Source organism: Haliotis asinina, chromosome 3 (genome assembly GCF_037392515.1).
Source record: "Haliotis asinina isolate JCU_RB_2024 chromosome 3, JCU_Hal_asi_v2, whole genome shotgun sequence".
In the NCBI taxonomy this organism is placed as follows: domain Eukaryota; kingdom Metazoa; phylum Mollusca; class Gastropoda; order Lepetellida; family Haliotidae; genus Haliotis; species Haliotis asinina.
Genome location: NC_090282.1, coordinates 43,900,085 through 43,910,511, shown reverse-complemented (window position 1 = coordinate 43,910,511; position 10,427 = coordinate 43,900,085).

Sequence of the window (10,427 nt, the reverse complement as noted above, 5' to 3'; positions counted from 1 at the left end):
AGATAATTGCTTATGTCACTAAATGTGTTGAATATAAATCATGCCCTTACCTTTCGCCTGCAGGGTCAAACTTGAATATTGAATTCCTAGTAATAAAAGTTCCATACCCACAATGCCTTTTCACTGTCAGAAACGCCCAAGGTGATCATAAAGAGAAGTGTGTTTATGTGTCTTCATAAAGAAGGTAGGTGTAGCACATTATTCGTGGTTTGCTTTAATCAACAACCCTATGGCAATCTGGAGCAATGCTGACGTCTATTTGTTAGGTGCTGTTGCTTTTATGTTATTGTTTAATGAATATACACTTCAAAACAATCGCAATGAAGTAACATGTTTCTACCTTTTAGATCCGGGTCAGAATTCGTCTTCCGTAACCCAAGCTTGTCGTAACAGGCGACTATGCTTGTCGTAACAGGCGACTATGCTTGTCGTAACAGGCGACTAGCGGGATGGGGGCTCGCTGACTTGGTTGACATAATATGTCATCATATTCCATTTGCGTAGAACGACGCTCATGATGTTGATCACTGGATTGTCTGGTCCGTACTCGATTATTAACAGACTGACGACATATAACTGGAATATTGCTGAGCGTGGCGTTAGACAACGCATCAAAGCAAACAATGATACGAAATCCGCAAAGTCGGTAAATCTAACTTCCTTGAGAAAAGTCGAGACCAGTTATTTTCAAATAATCAATTTCCTTAGGATATTACCACGCCCTTGCAAGAGACACCTGCTGTTGAAAGACAAAATGCCCATGTTGTCGCAATATGTAGACCAAGGTTACAATCATTTATACTTTAAAGGAAGCGTTTTGCAACACAACGTTATCGTTACATGTTCGGGTTGGACACGAGTCGTTTAGTTATCCGTGAAGATTCGGGTTCTTCAGCAGCTGAATACTTGTAACTAACAGTCTGGGGAGGTTACAGCCTCGTTTATGACTGTCGGAAGTGTCTGTTACAGCATAAGAGTTGCGACTGTCGTAGCCCTACGGTAGCTTTCAGTGAGCGAGTGAGATTATTTTACGCCGCACTCAGCAATATTCCAGCTATATGATGGCGGGATGTAAATAATCGAGTCTGGACCAGACAACCCAGTGATCAAAAGCACGATCGTCGATCTGCGCAATTGGGAACCGATGACATGAGCCAACCAAGTCAGCGAGCCTGACCACCCAATCTCGTTAGTCGCCGCTTACGACAAGCATAGTCGCCTTTTATGGCAAGCATGGGTTTAGTCCAGGAGGAGGCAGGTGAAAAATCTGATGTCTTAGCCTCCCAAATACTGATTTGGTTTAACACTGTTTTCAGTTAGTATGATGTCTTAGGCTCATGAAAAGGCCTGTAATACTCTCAGATTGTGCTATCAGTTTTTTTTTCATAGGCTATTTTATGTGATGGGGGTCTGTGAGCATTTTCATGACATTTGGTTTGCTGCCCGACAACATCTCAAAGTTAATCATGGATAGTTTTACTACTATTAATCTGATCACTTTCATTTTGACTTTTGTGTATTGGTAAAGGATGTTTACCTTTTTTCACATACGTTTGCTTCTAAAAATAATAGAAATGACCGCCATTTTGCCCGCCATCTTGACTTGTCGTGTGTTGCCTTCTCGGAAGTTAAATTTAGTTAAAAATTAACACCGAAAGTATCCAATTTATATCCAATGTCTATACCTTTGATGTTTTTGACACTTGTCTCTTCTATAGTGGTGGCTTGGGCACAAAACAAGTAATTTTGTATGGTCATATCGTGGTAATATAATGCTTATTCAGCTTATATAATATACAGCTTATTCTCTGAGACAGGGGATTTTAGCGATTCTCCGACTTTTCATGTTAATGTGTGGTGGTGATTTATTTATTGAAAGTTCACATTACTCTTGTAACTAGAATCAGTTGCTGTTGTTTCCTGTTCATTTCTAGAGTGACAGCATGTTCTATGGAATTGTTTCATATTATCCAGAATTCAAAATGGCTGCCAAGATGACCGCCATTGTAGTTTTACTACTTACACATAGAAGAGGACAAAGTTTGTACTGATCTATAAAACAAACAATTCATTTGGTGTCACATAAAAAAAAATAATTCAATGTTATGGTTAATAGAGGCTTCACATTTCTAATATTTGATGAAATAACATTATCCAAAGTATTAGAACACTATGCTTCACGATCGATAACTGTGTCTAAGCTCTTGTCTGGTCTGTCAGATAACTCTTAATCACGTTTGATACATTCAGAAGCTTACAATTAACTCTTCTCTTTCATATCATTTGTAACATCATGTCAGTATTGGAGTCATCTACAAGCCAAAGCTGTTCGGGCAACAATCACCTGCCATACAAAAAGACATATCTCTGTGCACAATAAATCAGTTCATCTGCATTGACATAGATCTCTCTGCTGGCATACTGACTTTATTGCATTTACTCGTCGTCAGTTCAACCAATCCACGTGGAGCAGAATCTCTCGACATCAGAACACCAGAAAAAGAATAAGCTGACCACCACAACTGCTCAAACCATGGTCAAGTGGTGAAGTGTTTGGCTACAGATACTGTTTCAAAACATGCACTTGGTTGTTTATTCTAGACTGTTGGATGTTGGTGGGAGACTTTCCATTAATGTTTTGTCTCACAGACATCACTGCATTGTTTGGTACATACATTGAACTAAAAGTCTGTGCGGTGTGATCTAGTAATGTTGATAACCTTTTGTATTGTAAGTTCTGGTTTGCAGATATTATAATACGCCCGTGTACTGATGTATTTTTGTTTTAATGTTGGGCTTGTTTCTTGATGTGTTTCTGTGTTGGCAGTGTTTAGAAGTGTACGGCAATGTATGGCAAAAACAAGCACTCCTGCACGGCGATAAAGTTGGGTACATCCGACATCATTGAGATAAACAGTTCTTCTCGAGCTTACAACTTTCAAAAAGAAAACAAAAAAAAACAAAAACAAGAACAACTGGACCAGCAGTGCGGATTACGTTTTTAATGTCATCCTTCCCAACATGGAACAGCACCAAATCCTAGAACATAAACACCAACATTGTTGCCGCAGATTGTGTGTCTAAGTTGACCTTTTTCAAATTTGAGATTTGAACAAGGTCAAAGGTACCTGAAGCCCGACGCGTAAAACCAGAGATAAAAACCCTCTGGAACCGTGTTCCCTCAACGTATGCAACGCTACCTATTCTACTGGAGGGTTTACAGTAGTAGACACGCATAGTACATTGTCACAAAATGTACGAATAGAAAAACATTCACATCCTGCTCCAGAAGAATCGATGATCCACTTCTGTCCATGGAAAGTCTTCTTGGCAGTCGTCCTGCCTCTGGGGGACTTCAGGGTCCATTTCCGCCCCCAGGACGATGGTATCCACGCTCCTGATAATAAAGGTAAATACATTTTACATCATTGGTACTGTGTGTATTAATGCAAAATATATGCCTACACGAGAAAAAACTCAAACATGAAACTCAAATTGTGACTTGGCAATAGACGTCATTGTAAACAAGAAGGCATTTTATGTTTTCTTAAAAAGATCGTTTGGAAAAACACAGTCGTTTCCGTGGGCGACGGTTCTACTGCTAAAGGTAAATAGTATTCTACATCATTTATACTTCCCACACATATTGCGACTGCATGAGTGTATTTTTTACACCGCTTTTAGCAATATACCAGCTGTATCACGGTGACAAACAACAAAAATATAGGATTCACACATCATTCCCATATGGGAAATCGAATTAGGGTTGTTTGGAGCGTCATGAGTGAACACTTTAACCATTCGTTTATTCGACGATCCAGAAAGATTTAAATGCACAACAAATATGTCGGGACGTGAAAACAAAATTTAATCTAACTGTTAAACTGAAATATTGAAATGCTTTACCAGCAGGTGGCCGCGCAGTCGGCCAGTACACTGACTCTCAAGGTGACCATCCGGGACTTGATTTGTCTCGAGCTACCTACTGAAGGACGGAATGGTGGGTTAACACTAAGTTATGCCATCTATAGATAGCATCGTACAGGGCATGCACGAAGGGGGCCCTATCTACACTACCACCTAATCTACCAGTCAAGTGCAGTCAGCATTGGGCCTACTGATCCAGTGTACTGAGGTCCAGGTGGAAGGGTTTAGACGGACACAACACCAAATCCAGAATGTGCCAGGGTTCCTGCGTCTGAATGAAATGAGTCATTCATAAGCATCGGGAATGATATTTCTCTCGGACGTAGATTGGTTTAACAACAGAGAGTAAGTGTGGTTTTATGCCGCTTTGGCAAATATTCCAAGGACGGGCCTCAGAAGTGGGCATCAGCCATAGTATTTAAGTGGGGACTCGAACATTGGCACTGAATGTGGCGTGCCAACACTTGAACAACTAGGCTACACTACCACTCCGTTTACATGCAGACACCTGTATCAACCTTTCCCATCTATATCTAAATGGATGTATACTATGCGTACTGTATATTAAACAAACATTTAATATAGACCCATAGACCCATATTTTCTTCAAAATATATTTGGAAACACCTGCCTGTCTGCTCCTCTGTCGCCCTTCCGAAGAATACTTGAAGTCGTCCTACCTCTACAGGATCTCAAGACTTTCTGTCCCCACGACGAATTTTTCACATCATTGTGAGTCGGTGCTCAGACTCCAAGCGGGCTTCAGTCGCTCGCTTGGGTCGCTCGCTGGAAACGACAAAGGGCAAACCAGCCACCTTGCGTAACCTAATCCCAGTCGCCAAACCCGAAACAAAGGATTAAAGCTACTGAAAACACCTCAATCTCAAGTGTTTGCACGGAGACACGTTTTCTGATTTAGCGTGAGCCATGAAAGACCTGATAATATTTTTTTTAAACAAAACGAAACAAAAACTTCTTTCATTTATTACAGACTTATATACGTAAGACAATATGGTTAAAAATAATCAACGGCTAATACAATCAGGTATGACGCAGTGTAAATTTAAAATTACAAGTTAAACCCAAAGTGACATAGGTGCATGGATCATTCACTACAAATGACTTAAGACAAACTGTCGTCCGTGGTTGGGAATGTCGTAAATTGTGATGTGCTTATCACTGTTCATCGCATTCGTGACTCACTCGTGTTATTCTGCGGTTACAGTCTGTTTGCCGTGAAAACGTACCGATGAATGTCTTTTTAAACAAAAAGTAAATCGAATAAAGTGAAATTAAGATTGCAAATTCTTATAATGTTACCTTGCCAAATGAACATTTAATTCTCAGAATTTTATTCAACTTAGGATGAAAGCTGTTTAACAAACGATCGTAATTTCAAATCACTTTCTTTGTATTACAAGGGGGTATGCACATTAGATAAAATGCCGAGAAGAAGTTGGGTTGGTCTAAGTTAACGCTCATCACGTACCGCACGTACTCTTGTTTCACTGATCTAACTGCTGCGCTTACCCCCTTGCAATACAAACCAGTAATAACGATTTGAATCTATGATCGTTTGTTAAATAACTTTTATCCTAACTTGAATAAAATTCTAAGACTTAAATTTTCAATTGGCAAGATTAAATTATCTGGATTCGAAATATTAATTTCACTATGTCTGATGTACTTTTTGTGTAAAGTGAGAAGTCATCTCAACATCGGACACCACCATACATGTACATGAGACACCACCATCACATTCACCAATACATGGCGCACCACCGCTGGCATTACATGGGACACCACAACATCTACCAATGCATGGGGCACCACCACCACATGCACCACTACATACAGACACCACAGCTACCGACACAACATGGGATATAACACAGCCACCACTAATTACGACACAACTACATCCACCACTACACCACTGGAACACCCACACCACATCTATTACTGTATGCATGTCATAATCAAGATATGGTGCTATGGTGGACGCTGAATTGTTTTAGCCCATCAGGTTGATATGGATGAATTTGACTTTAAACAACAATACTGACACCTAGGTGATTTACAGAGTACATATGATACACTCCCAGGTTTGAGATATTCTAAAAACAACAACAATATGACTTTAAACACATGACACGTTTTATTGATAACAGTACTTCTTTTTTATTCTTTATACGACGTTTCAGATCTAATTCTTGCTCCTAGTTAGCTATCTTTTCCAGGTGACAAGATGTTATATTTACTAGCCAGTGTTTAGAATACCTCTTGGCTACATTTTAGCTACATGTTCTTTTGCTGAATCAGCTGTCACGTAGATACAAGTCATTGTGTGGATGCATCTTGTAGTCATCGTGCATTGTAGGTTAAACATCTGTGGATTTAGATCTGGTTTTACATAATCGTAGAGTGTACATGTGTTTATTCAGATTTGCATGTAAATGATCGTACATTGTACGTTTATGGATTAAATCTGGTTTTGAATCATCGTACATTGCCTATGCGTGTATTAGGATCTGGTTGTTGCAGACAATAGAACATATAAATTAATACATGTTTTATATAACTGTATCAAATTCCGATTTATTCCCTTAAAATCTAAAGATATTCTTGTGAAATTCTGATGTTTTAATGACCTTTCTTGTGTCTTGTTTCGGTGAAGGGCATATTCGGTAGATATTTGGATCAACTGCAGGAAATGAGGACATAATAATCTGGGACTTCACTAAACGTGACAATCCTTGAGAATGGCTTTAAAACTAACATTTTGGGGGATTGAACCTACACTAATTGTCAAAACGCTTCACTCACTCACTCACCCACCCACCCACCCACCCACCCACCCACTCACTCACTCACTCACTCACTCACTCACTCACTCACTCACTCACTCACTCACTCACTCACTCACTCACTCACTCACTCACTCACTCACTCACTCAGCTATTATGGAAGTTGGGATTTGATGGCCGCGTTGTATGCGTATTCGATCTGGAACATTCTCTGAAATTGTCTGATATTACACTGAAGTGTTTTGACCTGTCTCCAAAGTGTGTTAATAAGACGCTGTCAGGTGTAATGAAGATATGATTTGGGACAGTGACGATCGGAATGGCCATACTTCAAACGTAATGGGGATGTGTGCAGACATAATATAATTTGCCATCAGTTTGCACACAGTTTCCACCAGGTCAACTCCGTTCGCAGACAGACGAAACTCGACCGCATTGTGTTCTTAGTTACTTTGGTATTCCGTGAAAATATTCTCAGATCCAAATGAATTGTTCTTAAGAAGTTTGTAGTACATTCCTGCTCTGTTCTGAAAGAGCTCAATAGATTCCTATCAAGTTCTACTCGTTCTGTAATTAAGTAGGTCTCACACAGGTCTTACTATGCCAACATTGTGCATTACGATATGACACGGCATGGTATACAGACATGCGTTATTAACATGTTCTCCTTTTGGGATAAAAAAAATTCTGCCTATGAAACATGAACAAATTTGCAGCTGTCAACATGCTGAATGCTTATTTGCTGGAATTTTTATTGGAAGCAGACCAATTGGTATAGCACGAAAGGAGGAAACGAACAAGAACTCTTTGGGTGAAAAACTGGCTTTAACCTGAGAGGGGAACAGCTGTGGAACATTTCATCAACTGACACAGGATCTCCGCTTTGATGATCATGAGTCCTACAATTTCTTGAGAATCACCCCACTCAGATTTGATGAAATTTTTTAATGCATCCCCCCTTCATTAAATAAGATGTCTTTCTTGGTCCACCCTCATTGTTCCGTGGAGGCATGGTGATGTCGATGTTTCCATCTTGAAACTGATAACGGAAATAGAATGGGCTGGGTACTTACAGAAATCAAACAAGGACATGTCTGCTATTACCACTGCACGCGCTAGAATCAGAGTGAGAATATAGTGCGAACGGGAAGAGGTGTCTGAATTTGAGCTGGTTGAGTTAAGAAAGAGTTAGAGCTGGGTAGTGCATGTTAAGAAAGTGGTAGGTCTAATTCAGAACGGATACAAACTGACAAAAGACGGGTTTGAACAGCCTGAAAACGTTGTTCACATGGGGTGAAGGCGCATTTCTTCCCTGTTTATACGTAATACCAACTGTCTGGGGATTGGGCACAGATGAAGTAGACATACTGACAGCTATTTATGGTCAAACCAGTATTGTAACTTATATAAATCACTACAAGTTCTATCCTGTTCAATCTCTTTTTACAGTTATTGTTAAGACAGGTCAGGGCGTCCTAAGAACTACAAATGTACCTTGGTGTGCCTCGGGCCTACCAACAGGTAGCATGGCCGGACCAACAGAACTCCATCGTTCGTATGTGCGACAAGACTAGACTTGTTGAGGGGACCGCTGATTTGTTACAATGTCTTGGTAGTGGTGTGTTTTTACCAACAATCTTGACTTCCTGTGCCGTTGACGATCATCTTTGATTCGCTCCCCTACTTCGACCGACTCTTGCCTGGCATACCTGTCCCAAACAGCGTCAACTCTAATGCAGTCAGTTCGATTCCGAATTGCATCAGCCAAGTCTCCAAATTTTGAAGCAGTTCTCTTTCTGCACATTTGCAAATTTTGCCATGCCATTAACTATATGAAGAGCCTCTCTCCTCTACTAGTAGGCAATGAAGGACCAAACACTCCCGTTTGAAGTTCCTCTTACAAACCGCATTTGATGTTTGTTCTTGATGTTCCATCTGAAGGAGTCATTGTAAAAGGAACACTAGAAATGTCAATGTGCTAATCAGGATTGATGGGAAAATCCATTCAGTCTTCCAAATTCATGTGTCATGTCAAGTGTCATGTCTGCATCTTATGAACATTGCAAGTGGAGTTGTTGTCCCACAGGATATAATTCACAGCTTCTTGCATGTTGAACAGAGCAAAAGGATTAATATCATATGTAGTCATATGGGAACTCTCCCAGGACAAACTTTTGGTCACCTTTACATAGATTGAACCTGAAACTGAAAATCTCCTCTTCTACATTGATTCCCTAAAAGTGTATAAAGCCTTGAAATGAGAAACTCCACACAACAAATGGGTCAAAATGTTCACGAAACACGTCTTTACATCTCGTGGACAGGTTTCTAATGCAATGTATGTACCAAATAATCTAGTAATGCCAGTTGGCCCTGGTTGGAGCATTTGTGATGGTCAGCTTATCCCTTTTCTGATGTCGAGAGATCCTACTCCCCGTGGATTGGTTGAACTGACGCCGAGTACATGCAAAAGGTCAGTTATGCCAGCAGAGAGATCAATGTCAATGCAGATGAACTGATTTATAGTGAACAGAGACATGTCTTTATGTATGGCCGGTGATTGTTGCCCGAACACCTTTGGCTTGTAGATGACTCCAATTCTGGCATGATGTAACATATGATGTGAAAGAAAGTGGAGAGAAAAGTTAATTGTAAGCTTCTGAATGTATCAAAAGTGATTAAGAGTTTGAGACCACTTTGAATAGCTACAACAAGGTCGAAGTTATCATTTCTCAATCAAGGGAGCCATATCAGCATTAAAAGAGTGTTATATTAATACGTTTATGCAAAGAAAGTTACCTGTAAAAACATTATAGGGGGAAGCTGTACCCTGCTTTCAATAAATATCACCACCACACATTTCCATGAAAAGTCGGAGAATCGCTATTTATATATAAAATCCCCTGTCTCAAAGAATAAGCTGAATAAGCATTATATTATCCCGACATGACCATAACAAAATTACTTGTTTTGTGCCATAGCCGCCACTCTAGAAGAGACATGTGTCAAAAAACATCAAACGTACCAACACTGGATGTAAATTTGACTCATTCGGTTTCACTTTTTAAGTAAATTTTACTGCCGGTCATTTTGATTATTTTTAGAAGCAAAAATATGTGAAAAAGTTAAACATGCTTTACCAATACACAAAAGTCAAAATGAAAGTGATCATATTAATAGCAGTAAAACTATCCATGATTAACTTTGAGATGTTCTCGGGCAGCAAACCAAATGTCATGAAAATGCTCACAGACCCCCATCACATAAAATTGCCTATGAAAAAAAAACTGATAGCACAATCTGAGAGTATTACAGGTCTTTTCATGAGCCCAAGACATCATACTAACTGAAAAAATGTGTCAAACCAAACCAATACTTGGGAGGCTACGAAATCCTATTTCTAGGCCCCTTTTGAAATTCTTCTCCTGGACTAGTTGTTGAAGCCTATTCTACCCCGGATCGTCACGGGTCGGTAGCTTTCAGAGACCGGGCCCAGGTTGGTTGACTTCATTAGTGCATGTCACCGTAACCACATTGCATAGATCGAAGCTAATGATGCCAGTCACTGGAAAGACTGGTTCAAAGTGGATCATTAACAAACCACAGCAATACAGGAAGAATGCTGCTGACTTAAACTGACTTAACCAACCAACCAAACAAACAAGAGACATGAAGCGAGAAGGCGTTAAAGTC